Raw genomic sequence first — 16,496 nt, forward strand, 5'->3', positions numbered from 1 at the left:
TGGGTGCTTGTGTATGGCTGTTCATCTTTGCAAGCCAGCAGCTACCTCTACCTTTATATTGGTTATAGGAACCTGACTGCTTACTAGGTAAGGAGAATTCCTGTTATTGATAGAAGTTTTTCACAGGCAGGATTCCCTCTCCTTTTTATGAAAAATTATATTTACAAAGCCCATTCAAGGAAAAGGCATTTGGTTTTAAACTCCCCCCTGCAGTATTTGAAATCTGTAAGATCGGCAAACCTGTAAAAAATGGGGATTGAATACAAGCAGAAGTGAAAATAAGTTGGTTTGTACTGCATGAACTGCAGAGCTTAAGCTAAGCAGGAGAAAAATACTTTTTCTGATATGATTTGTGATAGTAATACAGGCCAGGTCTGCTCTGAAGAGTTTTGCCAACACAGCTACATTGGTCAAGGATACTGATGAAGTGTTTGGTTTGGGGTTTTTTTCCACACTGCTGTAACTGTTCAGGCAAAATCCCTGGTGATTCCGTAAATGCAATTATGCCAGCAAAACTGCGCTTTTGATGATATGGTTGATTTTGCTCACTGGAGGGCAAAATATTGTGAAGCCATGCTGGCTAAAGCTTGCTTTCTCCAGTTTAAATTGTGTGTGCTCCAAGGGTAGAGCTTGACAAGCTTTTCTTTCAGTGCCCATGCCAGCTTCAGCAGTCACCCCCCCATGCAGGTTGTCTGTGGGATATGGTTTTGCACTCTGGCTGATACAGCATCAGGCTGAAGCAGCTGAAGGGAATGACCTCACCGTGGCTCTGCTGCATTTCTCCCTCCTCAGTGCTGGGTTTCTGACTCCTATTAGCTAACTCAGAAAGCTGTAGTGACAGATAACTTGGCAGAGGAGGGCTTTTTTTTTTTCTTCTTTATCTTTTTTTGTTTTTTGGTTGTTTTTTTTTAAGTGTGTGGATTTAGCTTCCCAAACTGTTTCACTGTGGGATCAGATGAGCCATGGTGTGAACATAGAGATGGGCAGACCTGGGCTGTTGCCTTTGGTTGGACCCACTCAAGTGGGTTATAAACCATGCTCTCATCTCTGCTGCCATGGTTGGGAGACCAAATCAGAGAAGGGCTCTGAGTTAAAAATAACCACTCTCAAAGCACTCAGGCTGATGGCCCTCGCTGGGGTCAGTCCCACTGTCTAGCTCACTGTGTGTGCTGGCCACCAGCTGCACGGCCAAGATGCAGGCGAGGAGGGCAAGACACGGGAGAGCAGCCGGGATCGCCTGACCTGGCGCGGCTGCCGGAGAAACACGAGATGAGTTATGGTTTTAGAGTACTTAACTCCCTGGCAGAGTGCTGCTGGAGCAGGTCTATACTGGGAATGTCTCGCACCACAGTCTAGGAATGCTGGATTAGCCTTAATAGTCTCCATAGTGCAGATGGAGCTTGTGCCGTTGGAGCTGCATTTTTGTGGTTTCACACAGCCCATCTCAGAGCGAGACAGTGCACAAAAGCGTGTCTTTGCAGGTGGAAGGATTTCTACCAGATCAGCTGTAGGAAGAGTCATTCCTAGGTATTTTCTTTGTGGATATTTGAGCCTTCTGTGGGGCCCCATAGCATGGGAGTCTTTTACGTAAATAGAAGGACATAGGGCTTTGCGTTGAGGACTGTATTACAGGGTAAAGGTCTACAACTGATTGAAATCAACAGCCTCCTCTTAAAACCCCATCTGTAAAAAAATAAAATATTTTCTTTTGCTCACACCGAGGAAGCAGAAGGTGAAGCCCAGAAGATAAATAGATCAAATATCAAGAATTGTTGACAAAATCTCCGGCTGGATGCAACTCTGCCATGTATAGTATGAGCCTAATCTCTTTATATGCTAGGTTTTAAAATTTAATTTCTTTTTTCCAGGGTTTCTAATTGTTTTTAAATTCAGTCTGTTAGTGAAGGCACACGGAAACAAAGTTTTTCTCCTTTTTGATAGCCTCCGGTATTTGAACACCTTCTTCTGTGAAATGCAAAGATGAATACTTTACTTCGTGTTCTGCCTGGTGTTGACTTAAAAAAAATGAGCAAAATGCTGCCCTCAGGGAAAATGGGTTGCAAAGCTTCTCCTTCTTGGTTGGGGCCAGGTTTCACCCAAAGTATTCCCATTTCCCACATTTGCAAACCAAAAAATGCAGTTTAACCAAAAGTAGAGCTGTCAGGCAAGTGCTGGGCTGCAGCATAGATCATCCAGTGCATCTAACTTGGGCCCCTTAAAGCGTTGCTGCTGGCTGCCCTCTACCCCATGGATCTGCTGGAGGCCTCCCGTCCCACTCCAGGGAGAAGGGGCTTTCCCTGTTTCTGGGCTGTAAGAGGTTGGGAGGGTGTGGCAGTTCAGGTTGGATGCCGGTGCTTGAGGTTTCCTAACATCTGGTGGAGGTGCAGGGCAGGCAGCAGCGTGGCTGTGTCCTGCGCTGTGGCTGTTTCCTCCAGCAGCACCCACGGGCTGTGAACATCCTTTGAGCAAGGAGTCTCCACTAGGGTGACTTGCATTTCGCCGCAACGAGGCTTTAGTAACTTTTCACAGCAAAGTCTGGAAGTTGGAGATACAGATTCTTGCTGGAAAGGGCATTTGATGATTCAGCACACACGTGTAAGCACAGCATTCACTCGTGCAGATCTCTGCAGTTGTTGGGCATAATAGAACATGTTGGTATCCTCTTCCTTGGTGAATAGAGTTAATCCACCGACACAATAGACTAGAATGTCTCTTGAGCCCTACGGAAGCTATCACGTTAAAACAGGTTTATTCACTTTTTAAAATATATTATGTAAAAACTTATTCAGGGAGTTCATTAAAACCAGGATTTCTTTGTCCTTTTAAGACACTGGGGCTCACTAAGAAAAGCCTATTGAGTGTGGGTTTATTTTTCAAGCATGCAATGTGTGTCTGATTCTAAAGTCTTTCTGAAAAAATAGCTCTACTGTTTATGCAGGAACCACATTTCCTTCCATGCTAATGTATTTTCTTTAAAAATATTAGTGAAACACGATGGAGGCAGAAAGTTCCTCAATGCTTGTATTAATCTTAGCATGCAATCAGCAGTTCTAGCTTACTGACACTAGTTCACATCTTGCAGAAAATGTGAGCCTGAAGGGAAGCATATGGCAAGAGCATTGTAACCTGCTAGGATCACTGGCTTTGTTTGCCTTTTAACTATTGGCCCAAACTTGTGCATGAAGATTTGGTTTTTAAGTCTGGAAATATGCCACAAAGATGATTTGACAAGTGTCTTAATGCCAGGAAGCACCACGATGTGTTGTGAAAAAAAACCACCTGACCAGATGAAAATAGCTTTTGTGATGGTAATCTCTTGCACGATGTGACAGTTGCAGATAAAACATTCTTCTAAGATCGGGGGAAAAATCAAAATTTAGAGAAAGATTGACTGAATGACAATCTACTGTGCTGCTGCTATGGGCTGTAGCTGAACTGGGACTCAGGGTACCTGTCTGACCTTTAGATGATCTGAATCAAATGCACAGACTGTCCAGTAGCTCTTCGTTTCAGTGTACAAAGTGGGGTGACCTTTGGAGAACACCTTGTAGTGTGTGATTTGGGAGGTTGAAGAGTATTATATCCATGACAGGGGAGAGGGCACACTCTCCATTTTTAGTTGATCACCTTGCATGCTTCTTGCAAGGTCAGCTTCAAACTATGACTAATTCCTCTGCAAAAGAAACAGATGTCAGGATTAATTCATTTATATCTCTACATCACAGCACGATGTATTTTCTTACTACTGTAATTTGGGTCCTGTAATATATTTGCTTGCTTTTTCCCCTGTAGCTGTTATTCTAGTACAAATATCATTAATCTCTATCCCGTCAGAACAATTGGACTTTTGGGGGAGGGAGGAAATGGGAAGAAAGAGGACATTAGGTTGTTCTGGGATAGCGACTGGGGTTGTGACCTTATTTAACTATTACACATCAGTTAAGGTTCAAAGCTTTATCCCTCTGCAGAAATAACTGCATTCAGCTGCCCATGGCCGAGTCTCGTTATACCTTGTTATTTCGATGATAAGAGGGGAGAGAATGAATTTTTAAACAGTGAGTTCCTACTATTTGTTTGAGGTCAGACACATAATTACTTTTACGGAATGGCTCCTGGGAGGTTAGCTCCAGATGTGGGTTCAGAATCCTGCCCCACTGATGGACAAATGAAGTAAGTTACATGGTCTTCCCCATGTCGTGTCCTTTCTGTAAATTGGGAACAGTGGCCTTCCCCGCCTGGCAGAAGTCTTGTGAAGATGAGTTTCTTTAAGATGAGAAAATTCTCACCTCGAGAAGCTGGCTTAAGGAGTAAGGAAGGACCTTTGGCAATGCCACTCTCTCAAGGAGAATTGCTACTTAGAGCCTTTGCTGTTGGACAACTTCTAGCTCTAGAGTGCCTCCATGCTTCCTGTGTGTAGAAACAGCATCAGCAGAAATGCCAAGAACAGTGCCTTTTCTGGGAGATAGTCCATCCAGCTCTGTACTCAGAGTATGATGCAAGGGAGTGGTATTGCCTCTCTTCTCCGTAGAAAAAGGGTTGTAATCCAGGTTATGCCAGTTTTTGGAACACTCTGAGAGCCTCATCTCACCACAGAGAGTGCCAGTTTCTCTGAGAAACGCCAAACACATTCATTTTAATTTATTTCAAGATTTTTAATAATAATGGAGTATTTCTAGAAACACATGCTGTACAGCTATATATCACCCCAGACCCAAAGTTAGAGGCCAGGTTTGTAAACACATGAAAAATAAGGCTGAAATAAGTTTAAGTTATGATATATAAGAGCCGCTGACATTTGCTGCTGCAAGTTCAGGTATGTAATAGCAATTGGCAGCACACACAATCTTGTAGACAGATAATCCAGCACATGTGTGTGTGTGTGTAGTCCTTTTCTGGAGAATTGCTTCAAAAAAGATCCATCCCAGTCTTTATTTCACTTTTCAGGTTGCTTTTCCAGATCCTGGCTCACTGGTTTATTTTGGCTTGTATGTATTTGTGCTCATTGTGTTCTGAATAAAAAATGTAGTAGTGCATGTTAAAGCATCTAGGTTTGTCTGGTTTTGAGTTGAATTTGAGATGAGAACAAGTGGTAGAATTTGGATCAGGTTCCCATTCAGAGCATTGTCTGGAGATCTTCAAAGCCTTGTTTAGTTTGGCCCATGTCTAGATAGTAGTCTGTAATAACACTTGTTTTGAGCTTGTAACCATCCTCTGGCTTGGATTCTAAACTGCGAAGCAGCTCATTCAGAATTTGAGTCAGGTTGTCTGAAAAGCTTTTACTTAATTATTTTTTTAATTAACAAGACACTAATTTCCCTCTTCTTCTGTTCTGTGTTTTATTTGGAGTTGTGGTTGTTCCATTTTTTTAAACTTGAAGTGAGTGTGCTCATACAAAGAAAGTGCTGTTGAGGGAAAAATTGCTATTACTCATCAGTTTGGGAGTATGGAGTGAATACTAGAAGTCCTTCTTGATGTCTCCAAGTCTAATCTTCTCCAGCACCATCCAAACTCAGCTTGAGGGTTTGGATCCCAGCCGAGGGGCTCCTCCTGTGGGTTGTGCTGGGCTATTTGGTGTAGTCCTTGTCCACCCAATAGAGACCAAGCCAGGGTGTTAGAGTAACCCCAGGACAGCTTTGAATGCACATACAAGGTTATTATTTCCTTGCATTTATCAGTTGTAATAACCCAGGTCAGACAATTTGTACCGTTTGCTTATCAGCTGACCTGAAATGCTCCAGCTGGTCACTGCTTGTCATGCAATGTCCCATGTCCTCTCCACCTTGTCACTCATCTCAGCTTAATTCTCCTTGAATTCTTTAAGTAGCCTTTAAGGACATAACTGCACATGGCTCTAAATTGAGGTTTGCTTGCCGTTTGTTAGCTGATAAAGAGTTTCCCAGCTCAGAAATTCATGCTGCATAATCATCTTAACTTATAACCATAAATACGTACTCTTGAGACAATGTATTCTTTGCATATTGATTAATGGACATGCTCTTTGTATGTTGTCCCTACTTCTGTGCAGTGATTAGAAAATATATGATTGACACTGGTGTGGAGCTCTCTTTTGTTTGCTGATGGGGTTGTATTTTTTTTAAAGCAACACCAAACTCCTAAATTCATGTACCAAACTTATTTAGTGAATTTCTATATTGCACAACTTTGTGCATCCTGTGTGATTTTTTTCTTGCGTGTTTTTAAATATTTTGTCTATGTCCTTTCAACTTTCAACCCTACACCTATTAACTGTTCTATCTATGTAGATCCAGCTTGGGAGGAAGCTCTCAAATTAAAAATCCTTTAATAGCCCGTCAAAACAATGCCCATTTTATCCAACATGTAGCAGTCAAACAGGGAAGCACTGATAGCTTGCATGCTTCAGATGAATGCATTGCATGCTGGTTTACTACATGAAAAACAGAAGCATAACTTCATGCAGGTATTTTCTATGTGTTGGTGCTCCGTGGGTTTGGTTTGACTAGTGTGCCATGCCCCACTGACAGGAGCAGGCAGGATGAAACCCTCACTGCTAGAATTCATGCAGGAAAATAGAATGGAGGAGAAAATAGTAAGTGTGGAAAGTGAAACAATTTTACTCTTCCCCCCTCCTTCCCAACATCAGCTTTTTCAGCCAAGTATAATGCTCGTGCTAGATCAGACTTTAAACCCCTCATTTAGCCATCATTTGTATTTCTGAAAACTATTATTTAACTATTATATGGAAAGCCAGCAGGATTATAATTTGAAATAGAAATGCATGTTGGTTCCTTGGCTTTATAATGACATGTTTATCTGCACCTCTAATGCTCTCATTGCTCAAGTCTGCGCTTTTGGTTAATATGTTCGCTGATGAACAATTGTTTCACAACAAAATTGCACTAAAACAACAGCATTATGCCGCTGTGTAATTTGTATTCTCTATACACATCCCTCCCCTCCCCAGTCGTTTTGCTTAAATCTGTTTGTGTTCAGCATGAAATGTGCAGTAATGGTGGTATGCTCGTGCACATTACTATGTAGCTTCAGCACCGTTAGGTCCTTACTGACACCAGTCTGTAGGTTAAGAGCACTTCAATTGGTCTAATTTGCAACCTGATCAGAAACACTGACCTGGTTAGTCTTTAACAATGAATGTGCCTAATGATAACTTGTAGACACCCTTAGTGAAGGCAGTGATGTGTATACAAGGAGTCATTTCCAGCTACGTTGTGTTGGAAGGTCTGGGGCTGCCTTATCTGGGATATCGCCTTGTCCTGCGCTTTTCTGCAGCGGGAGCCTTTGTCACCTCTAATGATACCTATCCGTCAGGCTGCACTGATTGAAATGAAGATAAATTGAATTGATACAAACAGCAGAGTTAGATGACTCATTGATATAATTAGGCTGTCGGAATATCTCGCCACATTTTACTAATGCTAATTATATGGTCTTTTATATGGGAAACTTCAGTTAATTTTGCTCTCCACAAAAGGAGAATACAGCCATTTATTAATTGTAAGGTGGCTCTTGGCTTTATAGAAGCCGTTTTCTACAGAGGAGGTATGTTTTACAGAATTTCCTTTAAGCTGTCAAAAGCCTGAAATTGATAACAACTTAAAAGAATCTAAACTGTTAATAGTTTACATTTATAATTCATCTAATGTGATAGTTTATAACATGAGAACCAAATACAGAGTATAATAAAACAAGGTATTTATTGCAAATGGAAACGTGCTGAATAATGAAACAATACTAATTGCAGTTTAAACACTTTTGATATAAGCTATTTCTGAGAGGATGTTTCAGGCACAGGAGATGAGATATTCATCATAATAAGGATGCAAAAACCATTCAAAATATTTTCAGAAATACAGATAGGCTGTACATCTCTATGCTTCTCTTTTTTTCCTTTTTTTTTCCCCTCCCTGAAAATTCTGGGTTTTATCTTCTGTCAGAATTGATCACAGGAGTCAGTTTAATTGGGAAATTCATTTAAAATAGTTTCTAATTGGCATCAGAGAGTTGAAAGTTCAGTACAAAGGTGAGATCTAAGCTTTCTAATTAGATTGAATGCAGTATGACTTAAAGAATAGTCTTGATAATTACAGAATTTAATGCAAAATTATATTTTAATGAAATATGGTGATTTTTTACAATGAGGAGTCCTACAATTCGCATTCAGTCTTTCATCTTACTTTTAAAAGAGGAGCTAAATTGTTTTGTGCACCTGTGTATAAATTCCTTAAAACCCCACATAGTTTTATTAAAAACTAAGATTATTATCATTTTAGTTTTTCAGGAAGCTGATAGGTTTGCACTTTGGATGCCAAACCTTATTCCAGGTATTCTGTATTTTCTCTATCAAGTATAATTTTCTCTTGCATAGAATTATATTATGAACTCAAGTTTTTCCCCCCCTCTTTTCTCATCCCCCCCCAGGTTGTTTGATGCAGCTGAAATTGAAGGCTGAAGTAGAAGGGGCCACTTAAGTAGTGAAGGGTTTTTCTTTGTAAATAATAGATCAAGAGCACCGTAGCTGTATCTAATGGCGCCGAATGCAGCCTCCGTTCCAAGGACAGCATGGGGTTTAAAAAAACATAACCATAGTTCATCCCCCTCGCTAACCTGTGGTCAGTTGGGCGGCTGCTGTTGGCCAGTCACATGTTTTAATTCATCAGACATGTTTTTTTTTATAAACCTCTGATAATATCAACACATGAATAGCAGGGATGATCACTGGGATTTCCGGACTGAAATGACGAGGGAAAATAAAATAGAAGGGGTGTTTTGTAAAATCTGTTTCTTCTTCTCAAGCCCAGGGGTTTACCTGAGCACCGATCAACTTTTCTTATAAGCAGCAAAGTTAAGGTGTGCTTTTGCAGAAGCTGAGCTAGCTCCTCTCCAGATTTCTTTTCCCTCATTTTTTTAAGCTGATAAAGATTTCAGAATATGCACCTGCTTCTTTGAGTTGAACTTGAACTTATTTAAAGAGGGGAAAACAAGCTTATTCCTGGCATGCAGTACAGTATTTCAGGTTTTAGAAGAAATAATTTTGTGCTTCATGATATTTTGGAGAAAATATTTTACACTTAACAGACACTACCCTTTTCTTTCTTTTTAGTCAAGTTTCTTATCTCTATTCTGCCGAGTGGATGCAATTTCAACATCAAGATAAATAGCAACATTGCTGGCAAAAATGAGTCAATTCTTGTCAGACATACGAATTTGATAAAAAAGACAAAACTGTGTTCCCTGCCTGTGGTCCAGCAGACTTGATTGAATGCAGTCAGAGACTCTGAAGTCCTTTCTCAAGCAGAAAACTCTCCAATTTACAGTTGATTACCAGGATCAGGCCCTAACTTGAAAAGGCAGATTCCTAGAAATTTCAAATGCAAAACAACATAAAAAAAGCTGTCGAAGGACAAATTCATTCTGTTTTACACTCCCTTCTGTGCTTAAAGTGTCTGTTCCTTGAATGACACTGGTAGATTTGCTTGTAAAATAATTCATCTTTCTTGTGCCACTCACTTCTTTGCTTTATGGTATCTTGTAAAATCAAAAGAAGCACTTTCTCTGGTGGTTTTTTACAGGTTTTGCATTCAAGACCAAACACAAATAGTCGCTGAGAATTTTTGCATAATTATCTTCTGAAGATTTATAGTTTGTCTAGAATTTTTTTTACATTTTACTTATTATTGTTGTTAAATATAGACTGTTTCATTGTGTGTTTCAATCTGATTTGCTTTTGTTTTAAACAGTTTTAGTTTCTGACTAAAAACTCATTTGCCTAAACAAAAAAAATCTTCTAAGAACAGGTTACAGTCATCTGCTGTAAATGATAGGAGGTAAAACATAAGCTGCGCTTCACCTTCATTCTGCTCAGCGTTGGCAAGGGTTGTGGCAAACAGTAAAATGTCCAAAATGAAATTTTGAAAACAAACAAAAAAAAAGCAGGCAGATTCACCATCAGTCATCAGACTTTCACGATTATTTTTTCTCTTCTGCTCCAAAATAATTGTACAAGTTTTCCAGGCTCCAGTAGCCTCTGTTTCATGTCCAGCATCCCCCCAAGCACGGCTGAGCTGAGACGCTCGTTCTGCACCGGGTTCGCTTCTGTGCGCGGGCAGGAAAACACTGCAGGAGACACAGAGGCACCGCACCAAACCTCCCAGGAGCTCTCCTCCTGTTTTTCCTTCCCTCTGTCTTCTCCAGTTTGTTTCCATCTAGCAAAAAAAATTACAGAAATCCGTTCAATGTAACCTTTTTTTCCTTCCCCCTTTTCACCTTCCAGCTGCTTACCAGAGAGATGAGATGTGGAAAAGCCAAAATCCCAGAATATGACGAGCCCATTAAATTAGATGATTCCTACAGTTTGTTTCCTTGCCAGTTCTCAGCTTTCTGTTTTGTGCTTTCTTAGCCAGGGCTGGGGAAAAAAAAAAAAAGGTGGCTTGAAAGCTAATAGATACCCCAGCCATCAATTGCCGAGACATTTTGTCTTTTGTGACATTGAGGAAAAGACAAGGAGGGAACTAAAAAATGTCAAAAGATCAAAAAATCAATGGGCTGAAGGAATGTGATCTGTTTATCAGGGTGTAGCTGCTCTTTCTGTTTGCATTAAGTCCGAGTGAGTGTCTTTGGTCACCACTAAACTTGCTTTTATTCACTCCCTAGGAGATGTAATACAAGCATGAAACGGTGGCTCACAAAGCAGGCACAGCGGCGAAGGAAATAAATAAATAAATAAATAAATAAAGCAAGCCAGGGCTTCTTTAAAGACCACAAACCCAGGTTTATTGCCTTACGATTTTTTTTGCCTCGTATTAAACACGCTTACCTTTCTCTTGAAACTTGTTGCTGAGCACAGCAAATGGACCATGTTGTGTTGACACGGGTGTCTTGTTTCTGTGTTACCGCGAGGTTATTTTTATGTATTTATTTTTGAAAATGTCAATAAAATGAAAAGAGGGCGAGAGTTCAGTGAGCGGAAGTTCTGGCAGCTGATTGAATGCATGTTCTTGGCGCTTGACAGTTCGTGTCAAGTCTTTGGTTGGACTTTCCCTTTGCTTTCCCGGACAGGGAGTTCGGTTTGTTTTCTCTGAAACATGAAAAGAGTTGGGCGAATGCAAATGTGAGGCAGCTCTGGCGCGCGCCTTTCCCCTGCACGCCGGTAATGTAGTGCTTGCTGGGGTTTTAAAGTCACTGGATATTGCATAGCTCATAAATTCTTCACAAGCATGGATGGAAGTGGGGGAGATGTGTGTGCATGTACCGGGAGAGCGCGCGCATGTGTGTGTGTAAGTGCTGTCCCAGCCTATGAGAACTGATGGAGAAGACAAGGCAACACTACAATCTGTTGGACAAATTTTTTCTCACCCCTTGTAGTTGTTATGTGATAGGAAGTATGGCAAGGGCTGCATATTTTATAAACTTTCTATTAAAGTTGTGGCATGTTATCATAAAACTGAATTGCGATACTTTGTATTACACTCTGGGATTGAGAGATAGACATAGGATTAAAAAAACAATTTCTAGGCATTTCTAGATGATAAATTTAATTTTCTTTGCTATTTGGAGGTCTTCTTTGAAAATGCAATTGTAATGAACGCATTCAGAACTGGAGAATAGATTTACCCTTGGCTTCAAATAGTTGACGTTATCAGGCTCTGTCATTCGTTCCTTCCTATTTTCGGGCTGCTAATTGATGTTTTTGATGTCAGCAAGAAAATTGAAGAAAATGTCATGTGTGAACCAGTGCGGAAGTTAATAAGATTGACTTCGTTGACAGAATTTACAATGAGCACAGAGACCGCATAATGGGACCGCTGCGAATTCGTGTGCTCTCTTTGGAGTCAAAATTGACACCTCACGCTAGGCCAGCGGTCGATAGGAAAGATGCAACATTTGGGAAGGTTCCTAATCTCATTTTTTTCCCTCTTCCCTTTTTTCCCCTCTCCTTCTTTTTTTCTTTCTTTTCCTCCCTCCCCTATTACCTTTTGGTCTATGGAGCTTATCTAGTTGCAGAAGCAGCTGTTTATCCAGAGGGCTACTGCTTTGGACCAAGCCAGAGCCTTGGTTCAATCTCTCAGCGCTCCACAACAATGCTCATTTTTTATGCTGTTTTGAGTCTGAAAGCAAAAGAGTCTTGAAAAGGTTAGATTAAGATGTGTCTTAAGGAAAGCTGTACTAATATTGGACAGGGTCATTGCATATGCTTGGGCCATGTGCAATAAAGCTGAAACGCAAATCCCCTCCATATAAAGGAAGGAAGCTGTGGGACACCTACCTGGGCATTAAGCATAACAGAAGACTACAGCTAAGCATTACTCTTCCTCTGGGCTCCAGTGCATGGTGCATCTATGTGAGCGTGTACGCCTGCATGTGCAACCTCCAAAACTTCTGACTCTCGCCGAGGTGGTTTTTCCCCCTTTTTTTTCTTGGATAAAACGGGAATTCAAACTTTTTTCAAAGTAGCAAAAGGCTTCACTGTAATAGTTTAATTTTCCAGTAATGTGACAAAGTTTATTGGATTTGTGTGTATAATTATGGAATGGATTAGCCGAGTTTGGTTCAGTGAATCTGATTATTTTCTGGCCTTTAGGGAAATGCGCTAAAACCCTAATATGTCCACTACCCCCAAGCGGTCTCTTTTTGAAGGCGCCGCACAAAATGTGGTCTCTACTAGCGTTCAGCCTCCAAGGATCTTCAGTGAGAGACATTATTCTTGGAATATCCAATTAATTCCACGGGCAGTGATCAGTTAGCGCTTCTTCTTCCTTTCTCGCCATTTGAAATGCTAACACAATGAATATTTTCTCATTGGTCTGCGTCCCTCGGCTAAGCTGTTGCCGCGGGCTGAGAATTTCATCGACTGATGAGACCAGAGGCTGCGCCGATAAAAGGTTACAGTACGTGATTTGCATGCCAAGTGGGGTTTGGTTTCATGAACTTAAAAGTTCTTTAACTTTTATTTGACTTTTTTCTTTTGTAAATAGATGAGGGTTGTTGGAAAATTTTTCCCCCAAATTTTCTGGTTTGTTTCCCCAAAAAATCACTGAAATTAGTGATTAGTCCACATTACAGTTTTGGTTTGGACCCTCTTAAGCAAACAGGTATGAAACATGTAATCTTTTGGACAATTGAAACAAAACTAAATGTATGTTCCAACAATCAACAAAACCGTATGTTTAAAAAAAAGCTTGAAAATTGTCGCAGGTTTCCAAACAGATCTGGCCAAGTCCAATGTTTCCGTTTTCTCTTACAGTGCAGTGTCAGAGTATATTTTTAACTAGGCGTTAATTCCTTCAGCAATTGCAGTACATTCTGTGAGGCACAACAGAATGAAAGTAGTATATTTAGCTTTTGTATGTTTTAGAAGAGGGAAATCTCCATGTCTTTTGAGTGATGAGAATGGAAGCCATGGGTTAAAACGACACTAGCACATTCCTGGAGAGTGATTAAGACAGACTGGCACTGTTATTCAATGGTAAGTTGGTGGAAGTTCTTGGAGTATTAATTATGTTCCATCAAGCACGAGTAAATATTCCAAAAGCAAAACAAGGAAGCTGTTATCTTTGTCTTCAGCACAGTGTTTTGCACAATTGCCTGTGCAATTCATTCGTAAATGTTGGCCGTGCCAGCTAAGAGAGGTTTCCAGGACTGAACGATGCCGTGATCCTGGGATAAATGAGCCTATCCAGAAAGTTTTAGAGGTAAACTAAATTGAAACAAAGCAACTACCGCACATCAAATGCAAGCTTTCATGATTCAGCGAGGGTGAAGGAGGGTGGTGCTGAAATAAAGCCACGCACAGAAGGTCTACGCTCTGTGTTGTTCTTGACTTGCAGAATGTCTTAGATGTACCTTGTAAGCCGTTGACAAACTTTGTTGGTTTAGAGATGTGACGGATGTATTTTCTGATCTGAGAAGCATTTGGGGGATAGAGATAATTTTTTTTCATCCTCTTTTCCCTCTCCCCCCGTTCTGCCCCCAAAAAAGAGCATCAGCCTTCTGTGCTACTCTAATCTTAGAGGCTGGATAATACGGTTGGAGATTTGACATATTCCTATTGAATAAAAATCAGGAGACCCTTACCAAAATTGTTAGCAAAAGGGACTGGCAGAACTAGGTACAGAGCGGGGTGGGTTGTTTTTTTTTTTCCCCTTCCTTTCACTAGCTGTCTAGGAGGAGTAAAGCAGGTGGCTCCCCGTGGCTGACTTTTCATGACAACATGCCATTAGAAATTGCGGTCCTGTTGATCAATCCACTCGACATGACAGCTTTGCCGCAAGGCCTGGCTCTTTGAGCACCAGCGCTCTGGCTTTTCCCTCCTTTTTTCCCGCACTAATTGGTGAAAGTTTTTACTGTGCTTGTGGCATAGGAAATTCTTTTGAACATTGTCACAATCAAGTGTTGACTTCTTTAGAATTGCAAGTAGGTTAAGTGAGTATCAACATTAAAAAAAAATCCACAAAAGGTATTACTATCGAAATTTATTAAAGTAAAATTGGGAAAACACACTTACTGAATTATGAAAAAAAAATTATTCTGGGAATCAATTAAAATATTGTTCCTTTTCAACATTTGCACAGCCAAAGATGCTACCATATTTGCGTCTCAAAAAGTAGAAAGGAAGAGACAAATTTAGAGTTCTTATTTTCTTTCTTGGTTAGTTGCAGGCACAGAACCGAGGAACACTCTCAGCTTAAATGTACACAATTGACTGCATCTTAGTACTTGAAAATGTAATAGATAGTGGATTTTTCAGGTGATTTAAGATAAACTATTATGCACTAAATAAGATATCTTAGCAAATTCTGTTCTTTAAAAAGCAGAAAAGAAAAATCCTACAAGTGCAGCTTTCAGGAGAAGGAGGAGGATAGCTGTGTGTTCACACATAGCCTGGGTAAGATAACTGAACCATTTGTGTGATTCTTCCATCCAAAATGAATTCAAGAAACTTCTGTAACAGATTTCTTTGAGAAACTCTGTCAGATGAAAAATCAGATTATTGATGTTTTCAGATCAAATTTGTTTAAACATTGAATACTTGTTGACAAATTGAGGTGAAAAATTAAAAGATGTTATAAAATGTTATTAACAATGAGGAAAATAATCAATATCTACTACAGGAAAATATGGTGCATGTATTTAAAATGTACATTTTAACTACCACGGATCGAATTCTTTTTCTTAGCTTTGAAGGTTGCTGTATGTTCATCCCTAAACATGAGATCTCTTTTTGCCATTCATAAATGTAGAAAGACCTTATTATTAGTTGATGCAATTTCAGAGATGCAGGTGGTTTTAAAATAATCTGTGCAACTGCACTACAAGGATTTATAGAATGAACATAGGAAAGAAATCGGGAGAGAACAAGTGACAAAGAAGGAGAAAAAGGGATATCTAAAGCGTGGAGGTGGCTTTTCTTTAATAATGCATACATAGCAATAGGGGACTTTGGATAGAATTCTTTCAGCTCTCTTAAACCCAATCTAAGGTTAATTTATAATAAATAATTATAGTTTTAGCAGTAAAATGAGACCCTGTGAAGCTGAGAGCAGAAAGGCAGTAATACAGTTTTAAAAGCTGAACGTGCTCACAGTTTCCGTTGCAAGTGTAATAGCTACAACTGTAGTTTTTTTTGTAGATCAGACATCGACACTGAAAGAAGCATAAATTCATATAATTAATTTTGCCATTGTAAAAATCATTTGCTAAAATTTGCATTATTAACATTATCAAGTCGCTGGTTGGTGAGACATCAGACATGACGAGTGAGAAGGGCAGCTTAGGGAGAATTGGGCTTTAAACCCTCAGCAGATCGGAGTTAGGATCAAAGGCGCTTGTTTTATGTGGCTGTGTGACACTTTGAAGTCTTGACTGCACCTACAGCACTCATTTCATCAGGTTCACTGGTGTCTTAATAGCAGATCAATAAGTTTCAAAGTCGGAGAGTTAATTTGATACTAGTGCTGATGTGGTCGTGCTGGGGAAGCAGAGAGAGGCAGGCAGAGAAAGCAAGCCTATTAACCATCCTGATCGGGAGAGGTGTGTGCCAATGTTGATGGGTACCTGTAAAAACCCAAACTGTAAATATTGACCTTAAATATGAAAGCTCCATGTACTAAAGGCATGGAGTTGTTTACATTGTTGAAATAGATTGTATGCAAGAGAGGCTGCTGTGCTAGCACCGTTCTTCAGCCAAGCAGTGCGAAGTTCTAAGAAAGTTCCCCCAGTAAGGAGAATAAATGCACACTCCTAAGCCCCTAAAGCATCGCATCCCTTGGTGTTATTTCCCTCATCAAATTGCCTACCTCTGCCCCCACCCCAAGTAAAAATAAAGACATACATGTAGGGGGGGAAAAGGGGGAGAGAGAAGAAGAGAGAGAGAGAGAGGAAAAACACAGTGGGCAACACAGTTATAATAGCTATTCATTTTTTTTTCCTCATCCTTTGCCAGCTTGTTTGCTTTCCTGCTGTAATGCAAATAGTTCACAAGAAAATTGATGTATTTTTAG

At 40.2% G+C, this 16,496-nt stretch overlaps 1 protein-coding gene across 24 annotated transcripts in view; it reads left to right on the top strand.

Annotated features, from left to right (window-relative positions):
- Positions 1-16,496, top strand: part of TCF7L2 (transcription factor 7 like 2) — a 171,358-nt gene that overhangs the window by 111,986 nt on the left and 42,876 nt on the right. Inside the window, exon 1 of one of the 24 annotated variants that reach the window (XM_030950698.1) lies at positions 10,206-16,496. This exon is cut by the window's right edge and continues 1,204 nt beyond it. The exons of the other annotated variants lie outside the window; for them this stretch is intronic. The gene's annotated coding sequence lies outside the window, so the exon portion shown is untranslated. Of the gene's footprint in view, positions 1-10,205 lie in introns of those variants that run through there. 24 annotated transcript variants of the gene reach the window in all.

The sequence above is a fragment of the Camarhynchus parvulus genome, chromosome 6 (assembly GCF_901933205.1).
Source record: "Camarhynchus parvulus chromosome 6, STF_HiC, whole genome shotgun sequence".
In the NCBI taxonomy this organism is placed as follows: Eukaryota; Metazoa; Chordata; class Aves; order Passeriformes; family Thraupidae; genus Camarhynchus; species Camarhynchus parvulus.